We start from the raw sequence: 14,851 nt of genomic DNA, 5'->3' as shown, positions 1-14,851 counted from the left end.
TCATAGGGGAAAGCCCGTTTTCCACCCATTCTCAAACAACCGTCAATTTCCAGACACTAGCGATTTGACAGATTTGACTGAATGCTTCAGCTGCCACTGCTCTGTGATTAAGGGCTTAGCAAGGCAAGTGACACTATGGAGACCTCCAGAGAGCAGTACCCGAAAGAAAGCAAATCCGCGGCCGTATTTTTTAAGTCTTGATTGTTCTGAGTGACTTTAAAAAATGTTTAAACCCATTCACTCATTCACAGGACATCCCGAGACTAGTCCTAAATCAGGGAATCTAGGCTTTGAGAAGCTACACTTCACAATCATCTTGAGTGCTTTTTTTTTTTTTTTTTTTAAGACTTTGGGGCCGGGAGATTTTGGTTTAGTAGGTCATTGTAGAGCTCCGGGAATTTGAAGCATTTAACAAGGTCCCTGGGTAATATTGATGAAGCATTAACAGAAACAGGTGTTTACAGCCAGATGTGTCCAACTCCAAGCCCATGTTCTTTCTAATCCTGTCCTGTTCCCTCTGCGTCCCAGCCTTGCCCTCCTCTCCCTCTTTTCGAGCCCACTAAAATAGAGTTAATCAAAGAATGTACAATCACTTTTACCAAGAACTTTCTGGATGCTAATTAAAAAAAAAACTAACCTACACAAAAGACAGGTCTCCTGTTGGCAGGTTTGGCATGAAGGGTTCTTTGCCAGATAAGAGTCAATGCAGGAGGGAATCTAAACATCTTGTGATGTTTCTAGGCATGCTAATTCTACCATTGTATTATCTGCTTGTCCCACTTCCCATCTGCAACGATACAGTCCAAACCAAGACAGCCAGGTTCATCACCATTGAGTGGGTGTCTAGCTGCCATCCTTTGCCCTGGAGGAGATGTAAGGGATGGGGTGGAGGGTGGATGTTGGCGAGGTGGTCTCTTCACTTGCATCCCCCTTCCTACAAGGGCCCATCAAGGGCTTTGAGAGCATCTCCCTTCCCACCTGGATCATCAGCCAGACCAGTCACAGGTAAATGTCCCTTCATCGGCTCCTGTCAGGTGGTATCACTGGGCCCCCAGCTAATTATAGCCCGTATCTGGGAGATGACAGATGCATTTGTAATATGGTTTAGATGCCCAAAGGGATGGATTGGATCTCATTATGTCATGGACAAACACATTTTGTAATCCTTAGGCCTTGCCCTCATTCTATGTTTCCTCTTAGCCCTGCCGAGAAGAGAGAAACTGTGTTCAAATCACATTGCATCCTTTCTGAATTCTATTTTGAACATTGCTAGCCTTCCCAGCTCCACTTTCTGCCTCACAGGTCAGAATAGGAAGACCTGTGTAAGCCCCATTTGGCCTTATTAAAACAACTGGACTGGAAGCAATCCGTTATTTAGTCCCTGAACACTAAGCCTGAACCAAGGCTGTATGCCCTGGTCTTAATTGGCCAAGTATCATCGTGATTATAGCAGAACAGACTTGGACATAGCTGCTAGTGAAAGCTCATATATTAAAGGATGTGACCTCAAGGTGGGGGCTCTTTATTCAGGAGAAAGATGTGCAAGAGGCCTGTGGCCTGCCTTGGACAGTTACTTGTTTAATGGTCCGTCTTCCTAACTGACCTCCTTGAGTTGACGTTCTCTCACTGGTGGTGCCCAAGGGTACTGGCTTGTGATATGAAACTATCCACATTTTAATACAGTAAAATGCAATGAAATTAAAACCCAGTTTCCCAGTTGCACTAGGCACAACTTAAGAGGACAGTGACCAGACATGGTCAGCAGCTGCCACGGTCAACAAGGAGGCTGGCAGAATGTTTCTCCCCTTGCATGATGTTCCTAGAAAATGTATGAAGTCTTGCCCCCTGAGGCTGAAGGACAGAAGTGCCATTTCCTATTGCTACAATAGAAGGTGGGAAAGGAGACTAGAATACAGCACAGAGCTGGGGGTTGTATCTGGTGGCCACTGGTAAGACTTTATTTCAGCTAGTCGCAGGGCTGGTGGGAATGTGTTCCCTGTGTTTGCTCTTGACCTTGTTCTGTGTGCTGTGCACCTCCTTGCTGAAGCCTTGATGACAAGGGATGCCTTTACACACCCTGTGCTTGCCTCCACCCACAGACAACTCATGCTTAGTGAGTAGCCTGTTCTGACTTAACTCAGTTGCTGCTCTTGGTAGTTATCCCCTCCCTTACAGCATGACAATGACCATCCTATAATGTTCTATGAAAAAATGTGGTAGGATTTTTCTTCACCTTTAAAAGCAAGGGAGAATATGTTGAGGGGAAACACAGCCCTACACATTCTAACACATAGAACGGGACTCCTCTGCACCAGGCCTAGGTGGCTTTCCTGGGATTTTTTTTTAAACCCAGATAATCTAAATTGGAAAGAACCTTGGCAATCAGTCTCTCTGTCACTTATTTGGATAACAACCTTTTCCCATCCCATCCTACGCTTGACTTGAAGAGCACATCTTTAAATTGGTTTGGTGTCCAGAGACCTTGCTACTCAAAATGCAATCCCAAAGACCGGCAGATTTGGAGAGCTTATTACAACTGCAGATCCCAAGCTCTGCCTCCAAATCTGCATTTTAACAAGATCTTGAAGTCACCTGGATGCACACACAGGAATCAGTTTGATAATAGCAATAATTGTCTATGGGAAGAATGTATATTTTAGCTCAAAAGCATAAAGGTAGGACTTCTGGTGTCCCAGAGCTTAAAGTTTAGTGATGAATGGGAGACACTTGGAGAAAGGACAGACATCAACAAGAACAACAAAGCCCTGAATGGAATCGTCAGATCTGTATGCAGGGATGGCCATGGGGAACAATGCACTCTGTATCTAGCTGGGACCACATGTGGAAGAATTCTGCAAAGATTTACATGGATAAGGTGGAGCTCTTCCACTTAGAGGTGTCCATGAAAGGCTAATACATAGCGAGTAGGGCAGGAGGGTGGTGTCGGAGACCCTGTGAGGAGAATGCAAACTTGTAGGGGGAAGAAAGTTAAGCTGGAGCCTGGAGGTAAGGAAGGACAGGCAGTTATTAGCCAGCAAGGTAGCAACTGAAAACTGGACTTTCTGGATGAGTGCACAGTTATGGTGCCATGAAGGCAGCAGAGGCTGTTGAAATGTTTCCAGTCTAAATGCGAGAAGCCAGGAACAATCCATTCCTAGTGGTTTAGGAGCAGGAATTGGACAGAGTAAGGGTACACAGCTTCCAGGCCTTTTCACATTTAGTAGAGTGGTTCAGGACTTCTAGGGGATCCCTGAAACCAGCTACAGCATTCTCTGTGCTATGCATACTGTTTTCCCTAGCAACCACCACATGTGACTTCTTCTCCTGTCCTTATCAAGTAGAGACCCTTTCCTTTTCAGTTAAAGGAAGCACTTTACAGCTCCTCTTTGCACACCCACATGGCCTCCATTATCATTCTTGTACATCAGGACCATTACTGAGTATAATAAGGGTTACTTGAACCCAGAAACTCTAATGCCACGGCAGCTGAGCTGATAACCAAGAGCGCTACTAATGAATTAAGAGCAGGCAGCATGTGGAGCCCTGGCTGCAGCGGTAAGGGGAAGACTCTGGCTGGAGAGATGGCTCAGTGTGCCAAGGGCTTGTTACACAAGCATGAAAACCTGAATTCAGATCTCCAACACGCATGTGACAGCTGAGCATAGTGGCACACGCCTGTAATCCCAGCAAAGAGAGTCTACAGGATAGGTGGATACAGGAGGGTCCCTAGGGGCTTGCTGGATAGCACTCCAGCTAAGACAGCAAGTTTCACATTCAGTGAAGAGACCCAGTCTGAGACAAGGAAGGTGTAGAGTGATGGAGGAAGACATTCCCATTGTCAGCCTTGGTCCTTCATATGCAGATGATGAAGCTTGTGCACCTGTGCACACATAAATGCATGCACACACATATCACACACACACACACACAAAACGCAAGGGTTCACCTCACTGTTGAGAATGATATGCAGTTGATAAAAGTATGAATTATTGATGGAATTTTTTTCATTTAGTATTTTTGGATCGTGGTTGATCATGGGCAACTGACATTGGGGAAGGCAAAACCGCAGATAAGGGGCTGTGGTGCAGTGCATTTAAATTCTGTGTAAGAAGATGTGCTGGGCCCTCAATGTGGGAGGCCAAGTACTGCAGGCAACTAGGCAATGTCTAAGTAGAAGTCATAGTCTTGTGAAATGGTCCTGCTACATGGACTAGCTACAGCTGGCCTCTATTCTAATAGGTTGAATACCCTTCCTGGCTCTTTCATATCTAGTTAATAAGAATTGTAATCATTTCTGCAGATTGAGATTAGAAAGCAGCCCACAGCCTGCAAGGCTTTATTCTCCCAGGAGCGGGGTTTGCTGGGCACAGATTCTTCAAACTGAGTTTCGGAGCCTGTGACAAACAACAGTCTGTCAGTCTCAGATTCTCCCTTTATTGTTTTATAATCTAACCCAGCAGGAATTTGGTGCAGGATCCAGGGAGACATCTGAGGACAATAGGGTTTGTAGAAGTAAGCTCATCTGTCTGATTTTAGAATTAGCGCTGGACTTCTTAAAAATACACTCGAGGCATCTAAATCCCGAGAGCAAGGTGTGTTTTTGCATTTTTTGACTTTTGTTTGTTTTAGCTAAGGGAATTTCCCCCCCTCTGAAAATGCTGACTAGAAAGCAATTTTTTCCTCTAGGCTTATGATAATTATCCTCACTAACAGATTTTTTTTCTGTGTAAATTCTCCTGAAAACAGCAGACAGCTATGTGAAGAGAAGTGATTGAAGACACTGAAACAAAACAGGTGGAGAAAGAAGTGAAGGGGGTGAACCCCCGGCAATGACCTGTGCGTGTTCCCAGTTGCAGCGCTGTCTTAGGGGCATCTGCACATTATGTTTTCCCACTGGGCTCTCAGTATGTAGACTAGCGTGGCCTTGAGCCCCTGATCTTGTTGCCTCAGTTTCCCCAGTGCTCGGATTACAAGCCTGCAAGGCCATGGTGACAGGTTGGGAAGGCTTCTTAGCTATCTGAATTAGCCCAGGTGGAAGGATTGTCCCAGAGCAGCTCCTGAGTCCAAATAGAAGATCTTACCCCTAGCAACCATGTTGCTAGAGAGAGTGCCATTTTAGTGACTGGCAGAAGAGAGGATCAGGTCTGGTGGGAGACACTGCAAGATCTTACAGAAGCAGACATCTTCAAAGTCAGTGTTGCTAACACTCATGACAGGCCCTCAGCCTAAACTAAATATCAGATATTAGACATTGCTGCTTGGCCAAGGTTGAGAATTGTCAAATATTATTATGTGGGGCTTGTCATTCTAAAGTTTTTTTACATTTTGTTCCTAATAACAAATCCTATTTTAAATCATACACACATACACACACACAAACAGACACACCATATATATCTTTGAGCTTTATATATAATGTATATAAACTTGTGGGGTTTATTTTAGACCAAGATTCTTTGGGAACAGACATAGGTACTTGTAGCTATTTATCTTCTAGAAATAAAGACATTAAAACACAGAAATGATATTAAGTGTTTTTCATATAACAATAAAAAACAATGATAAAGTTCAACAGAGAAATGATAACAAATGTTGAAATGTGTCAAAAATATCAACTTTGACATAAACGAGTTGACAGATTTCTTTCTCTCTCCATGTATGTATATATCTCCATATGTGTGTTTAAACATATGTATGTATACATAGGAACACATGCATTTTTTATTCAAGAAAAGATCTTGTTATATACAGCCTAGGCTGACCTTCAATTCACAGTCCCCCTGCCTCAGCCTGCCAAGGGCTCAGGTATATGTCACCATGCCTGGTGTCACAAAACATTGTTAAACGAGAAGAGTTAAAGCTCAGGGAACTGACCATACCATGACCTAGCAGGTGCTAATCTTGTTCTCCAAATCTTTCTGAATCCTCAGGTGCATGGAGGCACTGCAGCCTGTGTGACTGTGAGCAGACAGTGCTAAGTGAGCAGTCCTGATCCCATGCATGACCAACTGCAGCCCAGGACGATGGCCTCTGCTCCCATTTGTGTTCTAGAATGAGACAGCAATGAGTTTCTGGAGCTCCAAAGGCAAATGCTCCCCCAAAGGCTTATTGCAGGCTTGGTTCCCACCCTGTGATACCACCAGGATGTACCTTTAAGAGGGAGTACCTAGTAAGAGGGAGTTGGATCATTTGAATTTGTCCTTGAAATGAAATTGGGAGCCTGGCCCTTTCTCCTCCCTCTGCTTCTCAGTCACTATAAGACCAGCATGCTCTTCCCCATGTGCCAAAGCAATGATGTACTACACCATTACCGACGGGAAGCAGCCAGGAGACTCTGGACCAAAATATTTGAAATCCTGAGCCTAAATAAGCATTTTCCCCCTCCTCTCCTAGAGTTAATTATGTCCAGCTTTTGTCTCAGTGGAACAAGGCTGCCGGATTCCTAAACTGTGACAATGGTCTGTACTAAGAGATGCACACTTGTGCTGTTGCAGTTTCCTGAAACATTGGTGGTTTTCACTGCAAATCTAGCCTGTCAAGGTGAAGGCAGCAGTGAGAAATTCCCGTGCATGGTATCGCCTTTTTAATCATTACGCCAACACCTCTATTTCTATTATGGAAATGATGGAACTCTTATTTTCATTTTACACTCAGGAAACAAGAAATCAATGAGACTAAACACATCTCTAAGTTCCCCCAAATTAGCATTTTCACCAAGTAGAAATCTGAGCCCAAATGTCTTCAACAGGGAAGCACAGTTGTCCTCCCCCAAACAGCCCACTGACATTCGGGGAGCGAGCTGATTGGTGGCTTTGCATCAGAGGACCCTCGCACTATTTTAAGAAAGAAGCATATGGCATCATAAAACACAACCAAGAAAGGTTATCAGACTGTGGGCACAGGACGCGGAAACCTTGGCTGCCATGCAGGGCGGAACTGCTGGTGGTAAAGGGGACAGGAGTAAAAATAGGATGCGCGCAGTTACTTCTCTATCCTCTACCCTTTCAATAGGTAAACCAGACCCCAGTGCGATGCTCCCCGAGGGATCCATTCAGGGCTGGGCTTATTTCTTTGGGTGTGCTGAGTCCCTCGGGGCTGTTTCCTGTATGTTTAGCTAAGGATAACTGGCCTTCTACAGAGCAGGTGTGGGAACTGAGTTAAATGGGGTAATGCAGCATTGACAAGGAACAAAGGCTGATTCTTTTTGTAAGCGTGATACCGTTCATGCCACACGAAATGGAGCAGTGTGTGAGGGCATCTGGGGGTAGCCAGCCATGGGTGGGTGGGGGCTTCGATTTTATCACAGGTGCACAGACATGTGACATGCAAATGACCTCCTCCAACACAATGGTCCAAGTCTCTAAAGAAGGCATCAAAATATGGTCCAAGACTTATGACGTGTTTGTTTAAAGGACTATCTCTGTTTCTAACCAGCCAGGTTGTATTCTCTTTTCAATGCTCCAGGATCCCTGCATCTGGCGCGCTTCCAAACAACGCTCTACAGCAGAGCAGTCAGGCCAAAGAGAGACGGTGCTTAATTTTACTTGTTGTATTTCAACAGAGAGCTTCCTCCATGATCTCCATGATGTATGTTACAGACACACTATTTACTGGAATAATACTCTGCAGCTATTTTTCATTTAAAAGAAATGTCTGTGGGAATGAGAGAGTCAATGAACTAAAAAGCTAAATGAAGTCTAATGAAATTATACTAGAGCATGTCATTGGAATTTAAAACATCAAAATGTGTGTTAGGTAATACATAAGTACATTACCTAATATTACACACACACACACACACACACACACACACACATATATATATATATATGAAGGATGGAGGTAGGGAGAGAGGGAGGGTTGTAAAAATTCCTTTAGGGAAATGACGTGCATAAGGGAAGAAGAGAGGCCCAGAGGCGGGGACAGGGACATGAGGAGGGATTTGGCAAGCTTCCAATGCATTTGAGAAACTCTGCTGGGTTTTTAATAATGAAAAGTATTGAATATATTTGCTTATAATATATATTTAATAATAAAATTTATTCAATACATTTAACTATATCTTACTTAATAATCATGTTACAAAGATTTATAGCTAATTTATAGTCTAGAGAATGAAGCCCCTTAAAGGAACTGTCTCAGAGCTGGAAACGTGGAGCCCTTTCCCTTCTGTTCGTTCTCCTGCCCAGTTTCAAAACTGACACTATGAGGGAGACTGAAAGTGCTTAAGTTAAGATCCCTCACTTTAAGAAGACAACCATACCTTTTCCAGGTTAGCGCATTCCACCAAATCTATCATAGTTTCAATAGCAAAGAAGCCCTAGAATTAACCTTATATCTAAGTCCTAATCTGAACTCTACCTTAACAAGAAAACACTCCTATTTTGCTTTCAAAAGAAGAGAAGGTTAGTGGCAGTCCAGGTTCTCTGCCATTCCGCAGGGAAGGGTTGACACCACTCAACGTCAGGAGGGTCAGTTCTCAAGTCCCAATCAGCGCACTGTACACCATGGTCTCTAATTTTACATAAATGGCTGGCTCACATTCAGTCAGCTGTGAGCTGTCTAGACCATAAACACACTTCGGGGACCTTTACCCACCATTAAACTCATTCCGAGTGAACTCTCCAGGCAGGCTTTGGCAACAACGAGCCTGGTGCCTGATAGCTGCACAGGACCAGACTGTAGTTGAAGCTGCTTCAGTCTTAAGGGCCCTTTCCAGCAGAGACAGGCTCCGTGCTCCACGTTGCTTTTAAATCAAGAGGGAAATAACAGGAGGCATGAAGAGAGACACAGGGAATGCTGTTTGCCTACAGTTTTCCCTGAGTTTTATTGAAAGTCTTTACAATGGGAGCTACAGATCTTTCCATATGGAAAGGGGAGTAGAGCTGTTCTACTGAGGATAAATATTTGTAGCTGCTAATGCACGTGCGAAGTGGAATTGGCTCTACTGTTTGGGAGCACATGGTAGCATTTGCCAGAGCATGAAAGAAATCTAATGACCGAGCATTGGATGCAGCATTTTTGTGTTTACCTAGAACATTGTACTGTGTGTGTGTGTGTGTGTGTGTGTGTGTGTGTGAGAGAGAGAGAGAGAGAGAGAGAGAGAGAGAGAGAGAGAGAGAGATTGAGCTGTAATGTCTTCCAAAACAATCTGAGTTCAGATTTCCTACAAGAAGGAAAAGATGGCTGACCCAGACAGGAAAAGGCCCCCCTCCCCTGCAGATGTATAATTCAGTGTTAATTGTAAATACCAGCGAGAAGGGCCAGGAGGGACCCACTTCTCTTAGGAACTGGGTTGACTCAAATCACTGTTAAAACGCTGTTGGGTTCTGCTAAAATTGCAGTGCTAATGATGTTGTTAATACGTTCTTTATGCTTTTAGGGTAAGCCCTATATTTGAAGTTTATTTTCTTGTAAATAAGCAAAGACACTTGGCACTGGGCAATTTGACTTCCTAATTAGCAATAAAGGACTGTCAATCAAACAGCCAACTCAGTCACCCTGCTGCCCACGAACCATCCACCCTTATGCATGCGCGCCTTACGCCTGGGATCTTGGGACAACTGTGTGAGAGATATCAGCGGTGTCCTGGCTCTTGAAGATGGCAGCCCCTGCCAGAGCTATGTGAAACCACAAGCCAGGATGAACCTTTTCCGCCTGGCCAGAGGGGGCGCACTTCCTAGGGCGCTGGAACTACTCTTAAAGAGGGCAAAGTCATGATTGACCCAAAAACAAGCCTTGGTGACAATTTGTGCTAGAGACAAAGTCATACAAATGACTGATTTGTCCTAATAAATGCTCCTTTTGTATTCGTAGGCTGCTTAGGCTCCCCTCAGCCAGTCTTCTGGGAAACACATTCCTGCGGGTTGTTTTTTTGCTTGTTTGTTTTGCGACATCAGGGCCAATGAAGACTTCTCTAGAGTGGTCTTTTTCTTTTTCTGCTTCCTTTCAGTAATTCAAGCTGAGGAGGGTCGAGGCATCTGGGAGGCCTTCAGAGGTGGTTACAGGAGGCCTCACCCAGTTACCAAGGTTCAGGCTCCCAAATAGCCGTGGTGCCTAGCCCAAGCCCCAACAGGACCGACTGCAGGAGAGGCAGTGGCCAGCAGAAGCTGCCATCTTTCCCATTAGCAGTGCCCACAGACCTGAATCCATCCAGAAGTGCAGTGTATGGTGCTACTGATGCACTGGAGATTCCCGCTACTCACCTGGATCCTGCCCCTCGCGGAAGGGGATGCCTGCGGCTGAGTGACATATCATGCTCAGTTCCTAAATGGACTTCCCAAATGCCCAAATGCCCATATGCTGTCCCACCAGAGCCCATGACCACAACCGAGGGAACAGGTGAACATCTCCATGCAGGAAAGAAGGGGAACAGATGCAGAGGTTCCGAGAGAGTGGAGAGTTGACGGAGGGTTGCAAAGAAATGTGACGAGAAACCATGGGCATTGGCTGGTTGGAATAATTCCAGATAGCTGTCTTCAGGGGCAAGGTATCAGACCTCGGGCTGGGACTCGAAGGGTCCCAGAACTGGAGGCTGTCATCGGGACAGCAGGGTTAGTAGGGTCCTGATACTTGAGGCAGGCACAGGGACTTTAATAATAGAAGCTGACATTCCTGCTGTGTCCACCTGTCTACTGTCCCTGCTCACCGTTGTCACACACCTAGGGAAACAAGCATTTGAGAAACGTCTCCCCTACTCTTTCTCTCCTGGTTCTTTCTATCCAGCTAGAGCTAGACAACCTGACGCCAGGCGATCGGTGATGCTGGCGCGTGTTTGACTGCCTATTTGGGCAATGACTGAGCTAATGGCATCTTCATCTTCACACTCAGATGGATTTGAGTCAGGATTGATACATTTGTCCTTACACTGTGCACGCTCATCATCTGGCCCTGCCATCCAGATCGAAATGTAGGCGGAAGTTAGTCTTACAAACCATGGGAAATCCTCCCTGGCCTTTCTAATCTACCCATGGCTGGGACATGAAATAGAGAATGAGAAAATAAAAAAGGTTTCAGCTCCCTGCGGGGAGAAGAGAAGAGCAGAAATAGAAGGAGTCCTCCCCCAAAGTGGACACCAATTGCTGGGTTTTGCTTTATTGCTTTTCAGTGCTAGGGATCAAACCCAGGCTCCCCACTTACACCTCTAGCCCAGTGTTCACTTTTTAGACTTGCTCCTGTTGAATCACACGTAAAGGAAGAATTTTTTTTATGGGGGAAATTATTTCATAACATCACTGAGAAGCCTGGAGAAAGACTTGATTGCGCTCATCAGCGACTGCAGGTGGTGGTGGGAAAGAGATGATTCAGATGGATTTATAACACAGAGTCTGAAGACATAGAGCATGAAATTCAAGGGCGCAGTCCCAAACCGTCATTTTCCAAGTGTAAACTGTCCTCTGCAGTCGCCTCCCCCATCCCAGGCCATGTGAGCGTGAGCTCCTGCATGGTTTATAATTCTGGGGTTTTTCATCTTCTGCACACCAGCCTAGGTTATTCATCCTTCTGCCCGCCACAATCTCTGATGAAAACCTTTCCAAGACAGTGAAGGAACGAGGTGTTTTTCTCATCCCATTCTTCAGGAAAGTGAATTAGGGAGACTTTTTTGTTATTAATTTATAATTAAAAATCCATCAACACTGTTTATAATGTATTAAACACCTGCCGGTAAGCATCCCAGTATGACACTCATGAATTTTTCTTCCAAGAAACAACTGTCCCTTGATACACCCTCTGATTCCTTCATAAACCTTCCAAGAGGATCTATTTTTCCAGAAAGCAAACTCATGTAAAGTTGGATTTCAAAGACAAAAACTTTCAGGACGGTTGCCCTCATGGTACTAATATGCTTTGGTTAACAAAAGGATGGGCCAGGCAAGTGGCGATCAGGGAGGCCTTTCTTGAAAAGCCATTAAAAAAATTCTAATAGATTAAATTGCAACCATTAGAAGTGTGTCTTGAGAAAGAAAGAAATATTTGGAATCGATGGTGTTGGAGGTAGAAATAACTCTATGCACACTGGGCTTTCTAAGATACAGAACCTCGACCTAGAGCTAAAGCAAGCATAATCTACCTCTGCTGTTGCTCCCCCGCAATCTCATGGTTACCTAGGCAGCCCTGCTCGGGTGTGGCTTCTGCACGCCATCCCCTCATCTTTCTCAGGAACTTCTTTTCTATGAGACAGTAGCAAGCCAGACATTTTTGGAAGATGCCCTCTACACACCATGGCATAGATCTACTCAGTCCTTCTTGCCGCTCCAGAACTAACTGGCAGCTGAGTGCTAATGGTAACACTTTGCAAGTACTGCAGCTTAAGCTTAGAAAAAGACAGTGAGTGCGACCCCACCCACACGTTCTAAGGGTCTATATGGCGTGTTATGTGTTTCAGCTCTTCATTTAAACTGAAAGAAGAAAAGCTACTATTCCTTCCTTTTCCATTTGTTTCTCAATGGTGATTATTCTCCTGAAGCTGATGTTTGTGAGGCCTATCCATAATTTTGTACTTTTATCATGTATGCATTATGCAATTTTAAACTTCTGTATTTATTTGTGGGTTTTAAATGCACCATGGGTGTTATTACTTTGCTTGTTTTTTTTTGTTGTTGTTGTGTTGTTTTGTTTTGTTTTGTTTTTGTTTTCTGTGACAGGGTCTCATGCAGTCCAAGCTGACCTTGAACTTGTTAGGTAGTTGCAGATGACTTTAAAGAGTTAATTGCCTCTACCTCCTGAGTACAGGATCACAGATGTGTACCACCACAGCTGGGCTTTCTTTCTTTCTTTCTTTCTTTCTTTCTTTCTTTCTTTCTTTCTTTCTTTCTTTCTTTTTTTTTTTGTGCTGGAGATCGAACTCAGGATATCACACATGCTAGATAAGCACTCCTCCAGCTGAGCTAAGCTACAACCTAGACCAGAGGCATTGCAATTTGACATTTTGCAACAGTCTGAATTTAATTTAATACTGTACACTGATTATTGCATGTTGATTCATGTAACCCCAATTCACCTTTCTCATGGTGCTAGCATGCCAATATACGACTGGACCGTCCCTCGCTTTACAACACTGAGACAGGGTTACTTCGACGTCATCTTGATCTGTGGTAATTACAGACAGCCCTCTCCTTCCCCAGGTAAGCATCCTGATAAACTCTCCCCTGTATTCCTGTGCAATGGCTGTTTCTCATACGATAGCAAGGATTGGAGCAGCTGGGTCACGGGATATGCACAGCTCTCGAAGTTACAGTAGCAACCGCCACTCAACAACAACAAATGAAGCTTCCTGTCTGTCTCTTCAATACTTTGTATTTATTGATATTTTAATTGGCTTTTGGTGCTGGGAATTTAACTGTTCTATGCTGGTTACCCATTAGGTAGCCAGAGCATTATAAATCACCTCCTCACAGTTGGGGTTCCCCCTTTCTCACCGACTTACATAGATTCCTTTACTTCTAATGGTTTTTATGAGCTTCATGTGTTGACATATTTCAGTCATATTTTTGTTGCACTTCTCCACTAACGTTTTTTAAAACACTGAAGTTCTTACATTAGCATCACTGTGGTTTCCTAATTCCTTCATCCACACTATATATAATATATTCCAATTTAAATACACGTTTCCTCTCAAGTACTGTTTGTAAATTCAATGTTTTGAAAGTGTTAAAAACTTTTGTTAAGTTCCAAGTATCAACCAATTACATTTTGATTTATTTTTGCTACAAGAATTTCTTACTTAATTCCAAACATGATTACAGCAACATTTTATAATTGATTTATAGCTTTATTGAGTTTTAGAAACATGCTTTATATGGTATTAATCATTTAGAATTTATTGACTTTTGTGATCTGAATTATAATTAATCTTTAAATAGTGCATTTATTAAAATAACATGTAGTCTTCAGTTGAATAGGTACATTAAACAAAGCATGTTAGTTGATTCATTGAAGTCTTCACCATATTTATTGAAGTTGAACCAACCTATCAGTTACTGAGAAAAATGTTTTTAAATAAAATCTCCACTTAAAATTTTGGAAAATCAAATTTTCCTTATAATTTTGATCACTTCTTTGGCCTTTATTTAGGTAGCATTTTATTAGCCTTTTATATCTCCCTTTGAGCTACTTTATCATTAAGATTAATGATAATCATTAAGTACTAACTATTTAACATTATGTATTAATTGTTTTCATTAAGGAACAATTTCCATTATCTTTAATGATGCCATTATCTTTAAAGTCACTTGTCTTGACAGCAACATTGGCTTACGAGTGCCCTTTGACTAATACTCTGCCCTTGAACTACTGCTGCATCGTTTTCTCATTGACTGAACAGGAGGATTTAGTCTATTTACAATGGCTGTGACACATTCATGCTGTATTATCTTGGTTTCTTATTTTTCTTTAGTCCTCTTCATCTCTGATGGCGGCAATTTTCTTTGTTTTTGACCTTCCTCTGGTACTGAAGTTCCATCTGTTTGATAGTAACTGACATGTTTCTTCCCAATTGTCAGTTCTTTCACTATGTCTGCTGAGTCTCCTGTTCGTTCCTTTGTAATGCTTGGGATTTCACACACATACACACACGGCGGGTGTGTGTGTGTGTGTATGTGTGTGTGTGTGCCTGTGGAGGCCAGAAAAGGGAACTGGATCCTCTGGAACTGGAGTTACGGATACTTGTGAGCCACCAAGCAGGTTCTTGGAACTGAACCTGGGTCCTCTGTAAGAGCTTAACGTGCTGAGCCATTATTCCAGTCATACACATAATAAATTTAATTTATTTAAATTTGCTTCTAGCACTATATCAGTGATTCCAATGCAGTTGGAGGTTGGAGAACTATTCCTGGGATTTGTAAGTTCTGTG

At 43.4% G+C, this 14,851-nt stretch overlaps 1 protein-coding gene across 8 annotated transcripts in view; it reads right to left on the bottom strand.

The window, feature by feature from the left end:
- Window positions 1-14,851, bottom strand: part of Phactr1 (phosphatase and actin regulator 1) — a 424,574-nt gene that overhangs the window by 203,333 nt on the left and 206,390 nt on the right. The gene's annotated exons all lie outside the window — the stretch shown is intronic.

This window comes from Chionomys nivalis, chromosome 13 (assembly GCF_950005125.1).
Source record: "Chionomys nivalis chromosome 13, mChiNiv1.1, whole genome shotgun sequence".
In the NCBI taxonomy this organism is placed as follows: Eukaryota; Metazoa; Chordata; class Mammalia; order Rodentia; family Cricetidae; genus Chionomys; species Chionomys nivalis.
The sequence above is the reverse complement of the archived record's forward strand: the minus strand, read 5'-3'. Positions and strand labels throughout refer to the sequence as shown.